Here is a 17604-nt window from a genome sequence, read left to right as displayed (position 1 = left end):
AGGAGGAGGATGGCATTCACACTCCATGCTGGGAGACATTTCTTCCCACTCAGCAGGGTCCCCATGCTCTCCCAGGACTGCAGGCCTCAGGCTAGACCAGGCCACGATTTCTCCCTCTGGTCTCAGGACCCTGCCTTCTGCTAGCCACAGCCCGTATGGGTGTATGGTGTGAGGTTCTAGCATTTACAAACCTTTCGATGGTTCTCAAACATTGGAATTCCTTCTCAGCCTCCTTGCCCTGCTCTCAGGCTGCTGATGAACTGAAAGAGACTGCCCAGTAGGTGGCGCGCAGACACCACCGTGGGCTCAGTCCTTGTACAGAGTGTCTCCGCCAATGTACACTCTCAGAACAGGGTCTAGCCACTCTGATCTGGGCCTGGTCTGAGTCCATTTCGCTTAGTACAAAAGAATTAACAGAGGCTTAGAAAGTATCTTCTCAGAAGAGTGCACTCTCTGAGAAAAAATAAACAAGACTGTGTGACCCCCACCTAGCAAGCCTGTTCTTTCTGAAATTCATCACTTGACAAAAGAGAACACAGAACTATGCATGCTTTCTTCTTGATGAAATTGTGGAGGGTACTGTTTAAACTGCCCTGGTCCAGACACTTGAGTGGATATGTTTCAGCTCTGAAGGGAAGGTTTATACCTGGTGTTCTGGGGGGTTAAGGAAGTCCATGGGGGTGCCTGGGTTTCTGTCTGGTGGGAGATCTTCTCTGTTCTGCCAACCTCAAGATGTCAAACCCACAGCCTTTTGGCCCCTAAGTTCTGTGACAAGGCATGCACTTGGACATTTGCAGGATCAGTGGGGTGTGGGAATTAATTCATAGGCATTTTTTTGAGTGCATACAAAGTGGCTTACTAATGCCTCTGGATGCCGGACATGGCAGCATATAGGGGAGCAGTAATTACACTGCCTTTATGTAGGGTCTCAGGGGCCAGGCCCCATGATGAATGCCCTTGGGTGCTTTGCTCGGTAAATTCTCCTAGTACCCTGCATGGAGTGCTTATCACAGAGAGGATAACTGTATGTGATGATGGTCCATATACAATAGCAATTTTAAAAATAAAATTAATTAAATAAGTGAATATTTGAAGGAAAAAAAGATGTTTCCTGATGCTTAGGCCAAGAAATGTGTTAGTTAGAAAGTAAATTTGGGTCAATCTTCAGGAAAAAAACAAAACAAAAACAAACTATGGACAATGTCCTTCCACAACCCCACCCCCCATAAAATTAAACTTATTCCACTGAGAGAACCTTCCTTAATCCTGAAGCTGTGGTCTCAGGTTCTTTGGCAAAATGCCAGGTTGGGCTGAAACACCTCACTCAGCCTCTCTAGACAATACCCTTCTGGCCACTGGACACCAACCTGTGTGGAACACAGCAGTGACTCCTCTGCACTGGACTGTGGCTGGGGTTTGCCAAGAAGGAACATTTACAAGAATGGAGAGGAGGCGGGGACAGGCATGTGTTCACCCCTGTGTCCTCCAGGACTGGCTGAACCCAATTGAAAGTCCCACCAGCTTCCCTCTCTCTGTGGCTTTCTTTCTCTGGGCTCCTCCTGCAGATGCTCCTCCCTCTGTCCCTCTAGCTTTTGGATACTGCGACATTTCTTGTAGCTTCCTACACCCTACCCAGACCTTTACAGTCGCCTCTTTATTTAACTCTCGTTTTAATTAGCCAGCCTGAGTATACCGTTTGTTTTCTGGTGGGGTCCTGACTGATACAAAGGTAGGAATAGATAGAAGGTTAGTTTTTGTTAGTCATAACTCTGCCAGAAAAGAGAGAAGAAAGAAAATAAGGAGAAATGAAAGAAAGGGAAAAGGAAGGCGAAGAGGGAAGGAAGAAGGAAGGAAGAAACAAGGAAAGAATGAGAGACCCTCTATCAGTTCATTCATTCATTTATTCATTATTTATTTACTTATCTCCCACTGTAGTGAGAGCAGAGAATTTCCTTCCAATAAATTCCACTGTTGCTCTAGTGATAAATAATTGTTATCTGTTGCTTACAACCAGAGTAGCCTGACTGATACAGGCATGGGACCCCAAAGTCTAAGAACCACTGCTGGGTGTGGCTCTGACCCCTGTTCTCAAAGAGCTCACAATATGACACTGCCTACCACCCTTCCTTTGTAAAACTTCCTTCCTCTCAACCTCACCCCCTGATCCCCAGAGGGGTTTGTCCTTATCTCTCGGGGCCTCTTGCCTTTGAGTTTAGGCTCCCCACTACATTGCAGAAATATCTCAGCACATCTGCCCCATCTCTGCACTGGAAGGAATCTGAAGACATGGATCAGACTGTGGTTTGTTCAGCCTTGTATATCCAGGGCCTGGTGAGATGCCTGACAAAGGAGGTGGAGAAAAGACCACACATAGGAAATGGAGTACACTGTAAAATCGCATGTTATCAAGCACCAGGGTGGAAATACTGATAAGGACTAGAATTTATAAGAGACCTGTTGTCTAGCTATGGACTGGGTAGCAGGGAAAGGCTGCAGGGAACTGGTTTGCAACCCATGAACTTGAAGTCACAGTCCAGCCCACTTGAGAGCAACAGAAAGCCCTTCAGATACCTGGGTGAGCAACCTGATCATTCCTGTGCTGCTGGAAACCTCCCGCCCTTCCTTTTTTCCTTCCTTATTTCCCTCCCTTCCTTCCTCCCTTCTTTTCTTTCTTCCCTCGTATGGTGTTTGTTTATTGAACACCTGTCAGGTGCCAGGCACTATATTAGATGCTAAGGATGTAATGATAAAATATGACTGATAGAATTCTCCCTTTAGTTAGTGTTTTCAGTCTCATGAAGAAGACACCTTCTCGGAAAGTTTCCAAATAAACTGATAAATAACAATTATTAAACATTTCAGATAAGATCTCCTCTGGAAAAAAACAAAAAAGTAGGGAGAGGTACCTACCTTTGTTGGATGGTCGGGGAGAGCCCTTCTTAAGGGTGATGTTTTAAGTTGAGCCCTGAGGGATGAGAAAGATTGTGGCCCAGGCTGAGGAACAGTATGCGCAGAGACCTTGAGGTGTAGGAATGATTGATGCACTCCACCCTGGCATCTGTTCGTGGATGTAGGTCAAACTTTCAAAGAAGGGCAGATGACTTGAGGTTTTATTGCCAAATTCCCAGTTGAGACGGCATTTTAGTGAAGCAGCCATTGTTGATGTTCCCTCCCTCCATCAGCCCTGACAATTCCTATACGCGCAGTCTGTATCACACCAGCACCTGGGTGAAGACTTTCTTTGGCTTCTGGAGTTCTCCTCCCAGCAAGTGGCAGGCCAGATGTGACGTGGAATTAGCTTCCCTCAACCAAAGACTGGAGAGCACTGCCCCTCTCAGATAGGGTGTCTCTGAGTTGTGTGTTTTCCACTTGCTATTAGAGTTCCCCATGGGTCCAGGTGCCCACAGTAGTAACAGGCCTGATGATGGCCCCATGTTGGCTGCCTTCCCATTTCTGAATCACTTTTCTACGTCCCTCAGGTATCTCCTGGAAGCCCCTGTCAAATAGCAACTTTTGTGCTGGAATCCTGTTCTCAGAGTCTGCTTCTTCTGAGAGAATTCAAACCAAGACATTAGCAGGCTGATAGTTCTCTGCAAAAATTGATTTGCTGTAGACTACAGCCCCAAATATGGTTTTGAGTGCACCCACATACACTTCTACATTAACATGATGGCATTGGGCATGCTTTCCATTCTGTTTTAGACTCCTAGGCATGTGTTCCCATCACACCAGCCTGCCTGGGATAATCCACATTTGTTTTTAGGAGTACCAGGGCACGTTGGCTTTATGCTATTAATAATCAAGAGTAGACACTGTAAGGGAATTTAGTTTAGAGATAGGATTCTCTGCCACATGATTGTTTGGAGAAAGGATTTGATGAGGAAAGGGCTTTTCTTTTTGCTGGACACACTCTGACCTTTGTTCTACCAGATTAATTTCATATCTAGAATGCCCCATCTTGGATGATGAATTAGCAATAAAAACCTCATCAAAATGTAATTACAGGCAATGTGTTGAATAATGATCTCTTAAAAATTCCTATAGATGTGTCTGCACCTCCTTCCCCTCATGGGTAAATGAGCCTCAGCTGCTAGCTACTAGCCCTGACTCAGGAATGCAAACTCCAGCCATGTCGTGAGGCTGAGAAGCAAGTGCTGGCTTCTATCATTGCCCAGTGTCATCTAATTGATCAATTGCTTTTCTCCATGTGATACACATCTTTATGTAATTTAAAGGACCATCTCCACAGGGGTAGGAATACACAGGAAGTGGAAGCTCAAGGCAAAATGAAACCCTGGCCTCTTCCATCTGTGGCAAGTCTGCCAGGGGGAGAGAGTTATTAATTAAAATGTTAACTGCCCAGACAATAGGAGGCAGACCAGCCGTGGAGAAAGCCAGAGGAGTGAGCGTTAAAGCTTTCATAACTGCAAATTCCAGGAAAGTTTGTTCCTCCTTAAAAATAGGAAGCAGAGCCATCTGCCTCGAGGAGACTTGACTGGACTGCTTAAGTGATGTTAGGGTTTCCCAGAGAGCCCATCTTGTTTCTCTCTGGGGAGTTGAACTTGGCTGGGAGATAACCTAGCCTTATCCTCTCTCTATGGAGGGGTCCTGTAAAACCCTACAGCTGGATCTGACAGCAGAATATTCAAATGATCCCAACTGGGTAAATGCCCACACTCATTTGAATAACTGAAGAATTCAATCATTTGAATGCCAATGATTATTCCTCTGGGAGTTTACATTTTAGAAAGACCTTCCATCTGAATCCCCATGAGAGCATTAAATTGCTATCTAATTAGCAGTCCCAAATTATATATATTTAAAAGATAATTAAAGGTTTGAAGGCTGTTGGAATAACTGGTTATACATTTAAATGAATCACTAGAAATTTGTTAGTAATGTGTGGAGTTTTCTTTTATTTCTTGCTTCCCTCTTTGAAGTTCCGTAGACCCAACCTCGCGGGGTTAAGTCTGGTAGCGGTAAGATAAAGGCAGATGTTTTTAATTATTGCAGCCCAAACCCCCAAATAATTATAAGCAGCTGTCATTTTTACATAATCCTAAATGATAAGAGCCAAAGAATGCAAATAAAAGAGTTGAGACCCTGGGCTTTTTGGCACATTCAGTTCCTATCACACCCCTACACTGACCAGTGAGCGGTGTGCTCTAACCATTAAACTCTTTGCTCAACTTTCATAATCATGTGACAGGCATGTATATCTCGAAACACACCTCCCAGATGCCGTTTCCACATTCTCTGTGGATGTTTGTCAGGCAAAGCGAAACACTAATGCATTGGGAATATTGAGGCAAGAAAGGAGTTTGACTGAGCCAGGCAGGACTTCTGCTGAAAGTTCTTCTCAGCCTCACTGTGCTTGCACCAATGACCCCCTCCCTCCATTAGGTGGCATGACAGACTGGTACCCAGTATCATTTCTTTGACCTGGAGCTGGGATTTTCATTGGCTTGGCTGCTTTTGTGCACTAGCTGGCCAGTGACAGAAATCCAAATGACAGACTGGCCTGCCAGCTCCACCCAAGACACTCTGGGCGCAGGTCTTAAATTTGATGCTTTCTATGCCTGTCTCTTCCTGGAAGGGCAAGGGACTCTTGAGAATCAAGTCAAGGGGCTGTTTTCCATATCCACAGCAACGGCGTCTCTCTTTTGGGTCTAATGACTACAAAACCAAAATCCACAAGACTGAGGCAGGCAGCTCACCCCAGACAGAGCTGTAGCCAACTCTGCAAGAGAAAAATGTAGAACATCAGCTGGAAGATACACACACCCGCACGCACATACTTATTCCACACTAAATCCAAAGCCCGAGGACCCCTCTGCTAAGGAAGGAACACTAAAGTCAGATTTAAATTGAGACAGGAACCTGGTTTGGCAGAGATGTAGCCAAGGAGAAAGGATTGCCCAGTGAGCTAAGCTGAATTCCTTGGGAGTGGGAAATATAAACAGATAAAAGAGAGAGAAATCAGACTGAGGTTAATCTGGAACATTCAGAAGCTGAAGAGTATTGTTACCTCTCCTCAGTGAAGAAATGTAGGATTTCAGAAAAGTATCCTATATGTTAGAGTTAATTAAACTTTTCTGATTCTTCCAAATGCCTGATTTTTCCCAAAAGACTTTCCCTGGAGTTTCCAAGTTTTTAGCTATGCTCCAGAGGGAGAACCTGGTAGTGACTGTGAAGGGTTAGGGTGTTTCTTTGACTCCCAGTACTGCTGCAGGTTTGACATTAACATAAGTTGGACTTCCCTTAAATGAAGCCCATGCTCATCCATGCTCAAATACAAATATAAATATTATGTTCCTACATTTCTATATAATTAAGGAAAAGATTCCTTCGAGAGTTAATATGTTGAAACTCAGCTCAGCTCAGTGTGAAATTCATTTTTTTTCCTTAGAAAGCAGGGTTTATTGAGAGGACAGAAAAGCTCCATAGTGGGGTTGCCCCCCTGAAGGGGTTGCTCTCAGTGTGTGGAATTCTAAGGACCTGGTGGATGGCCACCACAGGTCACCTTGCTTTCATCTCCTTCCTGAACCTTCAGAAAACATCTCAGGCAGGCGCTGGGTAGCAATCTCAGTTCCAGAATAGGAGGCTCACTGGTACATGTTTCTCTGTGGAGCAGAGCAGTTGCTGAGGCCAGACATCTGGGGCCAAACCTCCCTGACTTCAGTTTCCTCCCCTGAAAAATTAGGACAAAAATAGTGCCTACTATATGAGATTGTGATAAGGATTTAAGGAGTTAATGTTCACAAAATGCCTAGAACAGGCCAGGCACCTAGGTCAGTGTCATACATGCAGTTATTAAATGAATACATACACTAACATGTTCATTCACTCTGCTCACTCATTCATCACATAATCTGGAGAACCTACTCTTTGCTTGCCACTATCCTAGGCACTGCAGGTCCAGTGATGCATAAGAAATAGTCTTTTTCCCAGAGATGCTCAGGACCTATGGCAGACACAGACAAGTAAGCCAGGAATGTGCACTACAATATGATGGCTGAGGATATAGGACCACCATGGGAGGTTGAAGGACTTGGGAAGGACTTGACTTGAGCCAACTTGGCCAGACCAGCACAGACTTCCCAGAAGAGCAAATGCCCTGAAGGGTCAGCAAGGATTGGCCACTTGACTCTGAGTTGGTGTGAAGAATGTTCAGAGCACGTGGGGTGGCATGTGTGGAGGCCTGATGTTTTTAGCCGCCAGCTCAGGCTAGCAGGGGAGTACAGTGAGAGGCAGGGAGTGGTGAGGGGAGTCCAGAACAACAAGCAGAGGCTGAATGATGGGGACTTGTGGAGTTCTGGAATGTTGGGTATCACACTACAGGGCATGAGGAACTGTGAGGAGTCCAGGCAAAGCAGTGATATATGACTTAGGTTTTGGAAGAATGCCTCTGGCTGGACCTTGGAGAATGGATTGGAGGTTGTAGAGTCGAGGCATGGAGACTGCTTAGGGGACACTTGTCCTCATCAACGGCAGAGGTATCACAGTGGCTGACACTGAGCTAGTGGTATGATTGATGTGACTCCATTTTAAGAGACAGAGGATAGAAGCAATGGAAGTGGTAATTTGATGGGCCCTGGTTGCTTTGTCTGACCCAACTGGCCTCATTCTGTGACTATACTTATCCATTCTAGCTCCTGTCCATGGTCACAGGCAAATATAAGGCACAGAGCACTCAGTCAACCCTGCAGGGAATAGTTGACTGTCCTACAAGTCATGAATCACATCCAAAGTCTCTTGGGCTTATGCATACCAGCGTGCATCCAGAAACATTTTTTAAAAGACATATCACTGTAATTGGGAATGACACACAAAAATCAAAACAAAATGTTTTGCTGGGTCACCAGTCCAGTGGAGTGAATGGACCGATGATAGATGAGAACCTGCTCAGTTTGGTGGTCAGGACATGGATAGGGCTTAGAGCATAAATTGCGACAAGGGGATCATATGCATGTTTGTGCTGCAAAACACTGTGTCCTCAGGATGGTGCAGAACAAGGGCCACCCCAGGTGAGGAAGGAAACAGACTCTAGTTGGAAGGACCTGGGAAACCTGCATAGAAGAGTTAGCCACAGAGGTGGATCCCCTCATGTTTCCTCTTCCTCACAAGTGTCTCCAACAACGTTTAGCAGGAAGAGCAAACCAAAGTGAAGCTATTATGACAAAGCATTTCCCTAAATAGAATAACACACATACGTGCGCGCACGCACACGCGCACACACACACACACACACCTGACACAGGCTCTGCATTCTGACATTGGTTGATACTATTATAGCCATAAATCAGGCATGGCAATTGGCTTGGAAGGAAGGATTTCGTTGGTTCCCTCCTGTTTACTTCACTTGCAGATTCACTGCCAACTTCCTGCCCTTCATGTCACTTTGCATAGAAACTGGAGTAGAGAACTCTCTCTGTTCTGACAGTTCTTCCCCCAAGCTGAGATGGTGAGATGAGCGTCCTCTTTCCAGCAGGAAGAAAAATCCAAGGACTGAGTTGGGAGAGGCATTGGAAATGGGGTGACAGGATAGAAGTCAGTGTAAGTCCTATTGACTGCAGAAAGAAAATGAATCACAGAGAGAGCTCCCTCTACAGTGAATGGTCAGCCTCAGCATCATTGTCATTCGAATGTTGACACATTTTGTTAGTGTTAATTGGTGCTGTTTTCAGATTTTACTTGGATGAATAAGGAAAGTCATTGTCTTTGCAGTTTCAAAACTAGAATCAATTTGTTGTGCCCAATTATAACCCTAATCAAAACCGCTTAACAGCGCCACATACCCAAGGGTCTTTTGATATAGTTAACTGCTCAGAGAAAGTTCTGTAAATTGAAAAAAAGAGTTACTCGCTGCACGTCACCTACATACTTTCAAATGATAGAGACTTTCTTTTTGGCCTAGATAGTATCTTCAAAAGACATAATGGTATCTGAAAACTTCTATGAAACTAACTTTGGAATAAGGCACAAATCTGTACTCAGAAACTTGATGTATATCTATTTGAAACTCATTTGAAATTCATTCAGAAGGTTGTCTTGCATCAACTTTTGTCCAGGAGAATTTAGAGAGGGTTTTGTCTCAGAGTGCTCTAACTCATCAGCATCCATTCCCCAGGCACCCACACATGTCTGCATTGTGCATGCAGCACCTGTGTGCCTTCTTTCTTCTTGCTGAGCAGGACTCTCTTCACAGTACCACTTCTTCACTTGTGGCAGAAGGCCTGGCATTGCCGCTGCCCGCCCCTGCCTTCCGAGTTCCCAGTTAGTTCTCTGTCCCTCCGCTATTACAAAAGGTGCCTCCCATCCCAACCACTCAACACAGTTTTAATGTTTATGACTAGCTTGCTATGACAGGACCGACTGGCTTTTTGAGAATGGGAGTTACAACCCAGCCTTGGTGTGGTAAGACGTGTCTGACCTACAAAATCAGTGGTGGACCAGGCTGCCTCCTCCCTATACACAGCGTGTGACTCACGGTTACCTACTCTGAGGACACTGATTAAGATAAAGGTCACTCAGGTTTTCAAGCTGCCTGTTAATTGTTGTTTTTTAAAAAATACCAAAGCTGTTTTAGTTTTTATAGTGATCAAAAGGATTTTGTAATCATACTAAGAGAGCACATAGAACTTTTAATCTCTGAGACACTTAAAAACATTAATTAATAAGAGCATGGTACCTTTTAGAAAAAGGAAAGGGCTTGTTGTCTTGACATGCCCTGTTGCCTCTTTCCCACCTTCCTGCTGGTTTTTGACACACCCTCATGGCCCTGTTTCCCTGCGGTGTATCTGGGCTTCTCATCTTCCCGTGATATGTGGGGTTTCATCTCGGAATACAGGCTCATTGGAATTTCTCTCTTGGCATAATGTCTATGTCATCCCATCTTGTAACTTGTCTAGAGAAGTCTAGACTACTGTGGAGTAACACAACCAAAGGGACTGGCAAAATTTTGGTGTAAATCCTAGCTAAAATAATATCTGCAGGGATCCAAGGCTTCTCTGAGGCCCTGAGATGGATCCTGGTGAAATTTCATAAGATGTTATAAAATGGGCATGCAGCATATTTCTTAGGTCACCTCAGACACTCAGTATCCTGTAGTTGTTGTCTACCTAAAACTGATTCTTGCATCCTTGGTCACGGAGTCCAGTTTCAGGGCAATTTGAATGAGTTGACTGTTAACAGAGACATAGCCAGCGGGTGGGATTTGACTTCCGATGTGGCTCTTCAGCTGTCAGTGGGCTACTCTGTCCTGTCTGTTGTCAGTTGCTGCCTGACCAAGGGCCTGCGTTGGCCAGGAGGAGGCTACCTAAGGGAGGCAGGGCAGAGGGTCACTGAAGGCCGTGACTCAGAAATGAGGCAGAGCTGGGTCTAAACCTCAACGCCACTGCCTGTCAGCCGTGTCACCCCATGACCTACTGTTCCCAGGCCCTGCATTTTATGTGCTGTGAAGCAGTCATCCTCACTTGGAGTTGCATACAGCACTTAGCACAAAGCCTGGCACGGAAACATGCAAGCTTCATGAAGAATGAGAGGAGGTGAGGGGGGAGCTGCCCAGCAGGAAAAAAATGCAAACTAATTCCACCTCTATGGAAAACACAACGTGGTGATGTCTAAAAGAACAAGAAATTGACCTTCCATACAACCCAGCAATCTTCCTTCTGGGCATACACTTGGAGGAACTCAAATCATTCTACAAAAAATGTACCTGCACACCCATGTTTATTGCAGCACTATTCACAATAGCAAAATTGTGGAACCAACCGTGCTGCCCATCAAAATGACTGGATAAAAAAATGTGGTACATATACATGATGGAATATTACGCAGCCATAAAGAAGGACAAAATTATGAATTTCACAGCAATTTGGGTGGATTTGGAGTCTATGATACTCGGTGATCTGTCACAGAAAAAAAGAATGAGTACCACGTGTTCTCACTCATAAGTGGACCCTGAATACCTATCCTAATACTATAAAAAAGGGATTGGCAGTAGTGGGACACTGATGAGAGGGGCAAATAACTTCAGTAAGGGTGCCTGATTCTAATCCAGATGAAATGAGGTCCAGTGGGAGGCCCCACACTTCACCTGTACCTAAACCACTTATGTGCGCAATCCTGACTTGTACCCCACAACTTTAAAATAAAATGAGATATTTTAAAAATGACTTTTTAATATTTTTAGAAGGCAGTCACATGGTAAGCAGAACAAACTGGTTATTGCATTTTATAAATTCCTTGTTAGAGAAACAATAAACTTTGAAAACTGAAAACAGCAACTGTCCCAAGTGCTTTTACCCCTTGGGAGATATCAGAATGTCAGGAGCTGATCCCTGTATGGTAGCAGTGAGAGGCAATTTTTTTTTCACTTTTCGCACTTTTTGTTATTTTCCAAATATCCAACAGCAAACAGTTATTACATGAATGATGGCAAAGCAAACAAGGAAATAGCAAACACTCAAACCATTTAGAGTGTGACACTCATGGCCCCTGCCTCTGATCCCCAGGAGAGCAGTGGGTGACAGAGGCTGCTGGGACTCCCCTTCTCTGGGGCCACCTCCTCTGAGTCTGTCATAATGAGAGACCTTGATCTGCAACTAGCAAGATGGAATAGAACTGTGAAATTCTAGAGGAAGTAGCCATCACTCTGCCACAGGTCTACCTGGCCTTCACCTTGACCTTGAGGAAAGTCAGGTTGAACAGCCTTTTTAAAAGAATGGGATGATTAATAAACGACGATACTATAATAAACCATTTTATTCTGTGATGGAACAGACTCCCTAGGGGTGAGTGCCGTGAAGCAGGAGCTGCCATGTCTCGTCAGTCAGTAACTAGATCAGTAGTGTCAGCACTGGCTGAGTGGGAATGTTTTCAGAATGTATTTATTGGGACGTAGGATGTACTGGGCTCTGCGCTCAACCACATCTACACCTGTCTGCTTCTCACTACAGTGCTGTGATCTGAGTGCCAGTGCCTTCATCTTACAGATAAGGAAAATGAGGCTCAGAGAGCTGCTCGGCTAGCCCCAGAACACACAGCATGAAGACCAGATTAGAACTTGTGTCTGACTCCAGGGCCCTGGCTCCAACCACTCTCTGAGATGGGCTTGCCTGATGTAACCTGATTCACTGATAATGAGTTGTGATCAACAACTTGATGGCAGGAGCCCATCCTTCCCAGGCAGCTTCTCCATGCTTTCCCAAGGCTTGCCTGCACCTGGCATAAAACTGAGAAATATTACGTGCCCAGCAGTATTTTGGGATGTGTAGGTGAACAAATGAACAAATAAGGGAATGAACAGATGAATAAGGGAAGGAATGAAGTGTCCGGTGGTGGTTAGGCCCTATTTCTATGTATAGAGGAGAAAAGGCAAGCCTCTGTCCCTTCTCAATAAATGATCCTTTAAGTCTCGGAGAGAAGGGGAGATGCAGGACTTGGGAGGAGGTGGTAAAGGTTTTTACCAGCCAAGGTCTGTGGCTGCCTGGGAAGAGAAACATCTGCCCCAGACAATCGCTGGCTCCCAGGTGTCAGCCACACCCTGTCTCTAGATGTCATTAGCTTTCGGCAATTTCTTTCTCTCTGGTTGGGAGCCTTCCACTGCCATCTCCTGCCTTCCTCTTGGCAGCATTGAGCGTCACGGACAGTTTATCAATTACTAGCACAAAGAATTTCTGCTCCACAGAGGCTGCATGGGAATGTGTAGCTGATTTCTTCTGGCCTTTTCTAAAAGAACACAGGAAAAGCAAAGGTGTTTTGTTTTCTTTAAATCGACTTGGCCATCACCTTGGACCATCACATTGTGCTTCCAACATCAGTCTGCAGGTAGCACAAAAAGGGACTCGCATCTAGACCATTAATTACAACGGGGACGGTCCTGGCACTTCAGACAAGCCCTGGATGTTTCCAGCTTGCTCCTTGCACGGGTGCCTTCTTGTCCCATCCTCCTAGGCCAAGGACTTGTTTGTGTGTTCACCACATCTGGCCTTTATTTGAAACTCCACCTCAAAGTATTTCATAGCACAGAATATCTTTTCTTATTAAATTCTCCCCCACATGTTTTTTTCATAAAACAGGCACCAAAAACTACAAACCTACCTGTGGCTCTGAAAGTATCTGTTTATAAACCTTTGGAAACCGTTTGCAATTCGTTAATCACATTTTCAAAGGAAGTTGCAGATTATAGATACACTAACAAATGCCATATACGATGCCTAGGCCCCGGTAACGAGCTCCTCACACAGGAGAAGAAGGAGTCGTGGAGCTGAAGGACCTGGGATTTGTGCCCCTTCAAAACTGCATGGGACAGGAGAGACCTGGCCTGGGAGCTAGAGATTCAAGAGTTTAGTTGTTTTTTTTTTTCCTGTCACTTAGTGAGGGAGTAGGGATGAGCTGTGCTCACACACCATCAGTCGTGTATCTTGGTGAGCAGTGAGGCATTTTGTAAATCGCATGTTCCTGAATAATCATGAAAGTACCAATATTGAATACTTCTCATAACATGTACTTTAAAATAGGTCATTTAAGCCAGGCTCGGTGGCTCAGCCTGTAATCCCGCACTTTGGGAGGCTGAGGTGAGTGGATTGCCTGAGCCCGCAGGTTCAAGACCCGCCTGGGCAACTTGGCAAGACCTCATCTCCACAATAAATCACAAAAATTAACTGGACGTGGTAGTGCACGCCTGTAGTTGCAGCTACTTGGAAGACTGAGGAGGAAAGGATCGCCGGTGCCCAGTAGGTCAAGGCTGTGGTGGCCGGGAGCGTGCCACTGCACTCCAGTCTGGGCGACAGAGTGAGACTCCAACTCTAAATAAATAAATAAATAAATAAATAAATACAAAAGTAGGTCATTTAAAAAGAAAAAAATAAAGACACTAAATATATATAAGTTGGAACTCTATTGACTACTTAATGCTTGAAACCCAACCCAGGTGTTAAAAAAATCTTTAGAAAGGGAAGGGGGATATTGTAGAGAGAATGTGTTGTACATGAAACATCCAAAGGTAGAAAGATTTCAGACACAGCTTGATCCAGGTGCACTAACCACACTTTCTGTATTCTATGTCTTTTCTCTGTTTTCTCTGTGTTGGCTTCACTCTCAGGAAGACTCTCTTCAAGTAGTGGCAAAGATGCCCATGAGGCACTTCAAGTCCACATCCTATCTCCTTAGCAACACCAGTAGATAAGAGCCTCCTTTTCTGGACAACTTTAGGAAGGCATCCCAGATTGAGTCTCTTGAGTTTCATGTTCATTGGCATGGGTCATGGACCTACCTCTGAACCTGTCAATCACTGTGTCCTGGAGTGACATGGGCTCCCTCACTGCTCAGACCACATGCCCAAGTTTGGACCAGGGATGGCCATACGTCATGAGAACCATACTTACTGGGAGTGGGGCTCAAGAGTTCCTTACAGGAAAACTAAAGTGATTACTCAGGAAAACTTGGGGAATGGATGGTGGCAGTTCATAGCACAGGTACCTTTTTAATCAAGCTCTACTCTTTGACCTTCTAACATGCTTTTTTTTTAACGGGGAAAAGGAGAAAGGTAGGCTTGGGCTCATAGCATGTGACCCGTTTTATCTACACCACAGCCCAAAGGTTTTTCATTTTCTCACCCAAATTAATTAGTTTGCTACATTACTGTTTATATTCTAAAGGAACTTACTCACCAACAAAGACCCTAAGAAAGGATATCAGACTCATTTCACATAGTTGGTTAAGCAGACCTTGTGGAAGGGCATTCCTAAAACGGAGTTCCAGAGGAATATCCCTAGCCCCTATTGGTTTCCTTCAGTGAAATTAAATTTTAGGGATTTACTGGAATATGGTGGCTCATGGACCAATGTGATGGGAAATATTTTGTTTTCTCACTCTCTAACCTCTTCGATTTTCTTGAATACCTTTTTGTGCAATGTATTGTATTTCCTGAGGGAATATTTTAAAAAATAAGTAAAGACGTCTAGGAATGGTCAGAAGTCAAGGATTGTCTGCTGATTCTACTTTTGCCAAATGCTATCTAAAAGGCCTTGGATTCTTTAGTATGAAGAAGTATGAATGTTACTGTGAGGTGAACCATCATTCCCAACTTGTAAGATACACCTCATTAAAAGACGTATGACACTATCATCTTCAACAGGCATCTCCCTCCTCATCTCCTACCTGCCTATGGTTTTCAGAATAGTGACCTGCAAGATTATTGAAGGCGCTCCTTCATTTCAAAGAAATGATATGTTAGTCAATTCTATGCAACAAAGTTGTGCCTTCCCACAAAGTGCATGACTCTCAGGAATCTTGCTTGTTACATATTAAGGGTTTATTTTTTGCTTAGAAACGTTCTTGCCATTTTACGTATGATATCTTTTTTAATCATCTCAAACTACCCTTGCTATGGAGGTCTATTGTTTTTCTCATTTTGCAACTGAGTAAGTAGCTTGGAGCAGCTGGGCGTTTTGCTCGTGGTCACATGCCTAATGTGATGTGGGCAGTGTAAAGTGGCAGAGCCACTGCAATCTTCCCTTCTGACAAAGACACGTGGGCACTTTTTCTGAGGATGGAGAACATTGGTGTTCTGGACCTTGGAGTCTTTTAAAATTTATTTAACAGTGGTTGGAATGACATGAGGCTTAGACATAAACATTTAGACAGGTACTAGTGGTAGGTGGGGTATCTTCTCCCATACTGACGATTCGATATTATTTAACTTATTATTTAATTTGTTATTTAACTTGTTAAAATCTGTTTGCCCATGTGCATGATGGGCAATAAATTGACCTTACAGAACAAAATTTAGAGTGTTAAAATGCAAGTAAGTCCTTAGGAAAGAGTGAAGCACCATTTAGTTGGCTTCACATCTTTAGTGCCTCACACATAGTCGATGTCTAATAAATATGTGTTGAATAAATGAATAAAGAAGCACTTTGCAATAAACAAAGAAAAAACTTCCTCAAAAAAGAGTTTAAATCTACCATTTGGCTGCTTGATAAACTGAAAGTTCTGCCTTTAAAGTTCAGGATCTGGGCTGCGTGAGTTTCTGGAGAGCCTCATAGCTCTCAGAAATGCTTCTTAGAGCTCTCAGAGGCTCAGAACGCCTGTCTGTCTCTAGCTTCTCAGGGGGACAGTCCCAAGTCTTAGCATCCTGTGTCCCCTCCTCCAACATGACACCACCTCCCCCCATCACAAGGCAAGGCACTGCTGCTGCTGCTGGCCCTGTTCCTGTTCTTCCTGCTCAGCCCAAGCCTGGATCTCACAAGGACCAGGGCTTCCATTCACACAGGAACTTTCCATAACAGGATCCAACTGCTAATCTGCTATCGTTTACAGTGGCTTCTGAGGGAACCACTTTCCTTCCTCTTCATCTGGAGTGGATCTGATGTCATAAACCTGACCGTGAACGTGGGCTAATTGGAAACCTAAGAAAAGGGAGTGGAAGCACGGTTGACCGGGGTGGTGAGAGCCCACTGGCTCTTGGGGGCGAGGCGCCTTCCTGTGCAGTGGTGGGAGTAGGACTCTCCAGAGATGTTGCAGAGTTTCTGAAATGCAGTTGGCCAGGAAGAAAAAAGCCCAGGGAGGACACTTGGCCCTGTTGGTACCACAGCGATGGGAGACCTGCCCCTTCTGGTCATTCTCCCCTAGGTCCCACCGGGGGACCAGTTTAGACTTGTTTGTTTCAGCAGATGGACACTGGTTTTCTCCCTCATGCCCCGTGTGGTTTTAGCACCTATCTCCATGGCAGCCAATCAGTGTCCTAAATGGTTTGGGGGCCAAACACTTAGATTGGTCCCAATTAAATAAAAAGATGACAAATCCAGAGAGAAAAGCAAAAAAGAAAAGAGGATACGTACATATATTGTTTTCCAATAGACTATTATCTTATGAACTTGCAAAGGGATTTCTTATCCTTAGTCTGCAGCAGAGGGCAGACTTTCCTACATTATAAACACCCCAATATCCAGCAGTAAGGGCCTCAAGACACAAGAACATCCAAACACAAGAACGTCCGGTCGATAAAATGGTAGGCTTATAGGGTTACTAACACCAGTGATTTAGGGGAAGAATGAAAACCACTTCCCCCGTTATTAATGCACTCATCAGCTTTTCCAGAGAAATGCCCTAATGGCCATTAAATCTGGCAGTGATTCCCAGTACCCTCATCTACTCCAGGTAAAGTAGCTATGCTTAACTCAGTACTGCTGTGGCCAGTGCGATAGCAAACGGAAGGTCCTGTGTGTCTGCAGAATGCTACCAGGAAGTCAGGCCCAATTCCAACTGTGGAGATCCATGCTTTTCTTTCCCAGCCAAGGAGTATGGAGTCGGTTTGACACAGAAAGTAGAGGAGGAAGAATTATAAAGTATTGCAGGATATGACTAGATTTTTGATTAATGTAAGTAAGATGACCTTTCTTGTGTCATGAAAGAGTGTGTTTCAGAAGCTTTAGAATAAAGGAGAAGGGTCTCCCCTCTCCCACACATATACCTTCCAAGGAGGGGACAAACTTTCTTTTGCATCTGGTACTTTTAGAACAAAGAAGTTCACTCGGTAAATTAATATCAAACAAGGAGTTAACTTTTATATCCCCCCCCCCCCCCCCCCCCCCCCCC

General features: G+C 44.5%; 1 protein-coding gene across 1 annotated transcript in view; it reads left to right on the top strand.

The window, feature by feature from the left end:
* Positions 1 to 17604, top strand: part of CACNA2D3 (calcium voltage-gated channel auxiliary subunit alpha2delta 3) — a 198457-nt gene that overhangs the window by 36908 nt on the left and 143945 nt on the right. The gene's annotated exons all lie outside the window — the stretch shown is intronic.

This window comes from Carlito syrichta, unplaced genomic scaffold (assembly GCF_000164805.1).
Source record: "Carlito syrichta isolate Samal-C Ts95f unplaced genomic scaffold, Tarsius_syrichta-2.0.1 Scaffold230150, whole genome shotgun sequence".
In the NCBI taxonomy this organism is placed as follows: domain Eukaryota; kingdom Metazoa; phylum Chordata; class Mammalia; order Primates; family Tarsiidae; genus Carlito; species Carlito syrichta.
Note: the sequence above shows the minus strand (reverse complement) of the source record. Positions and strands in the feature narration are given on the sequence as shown.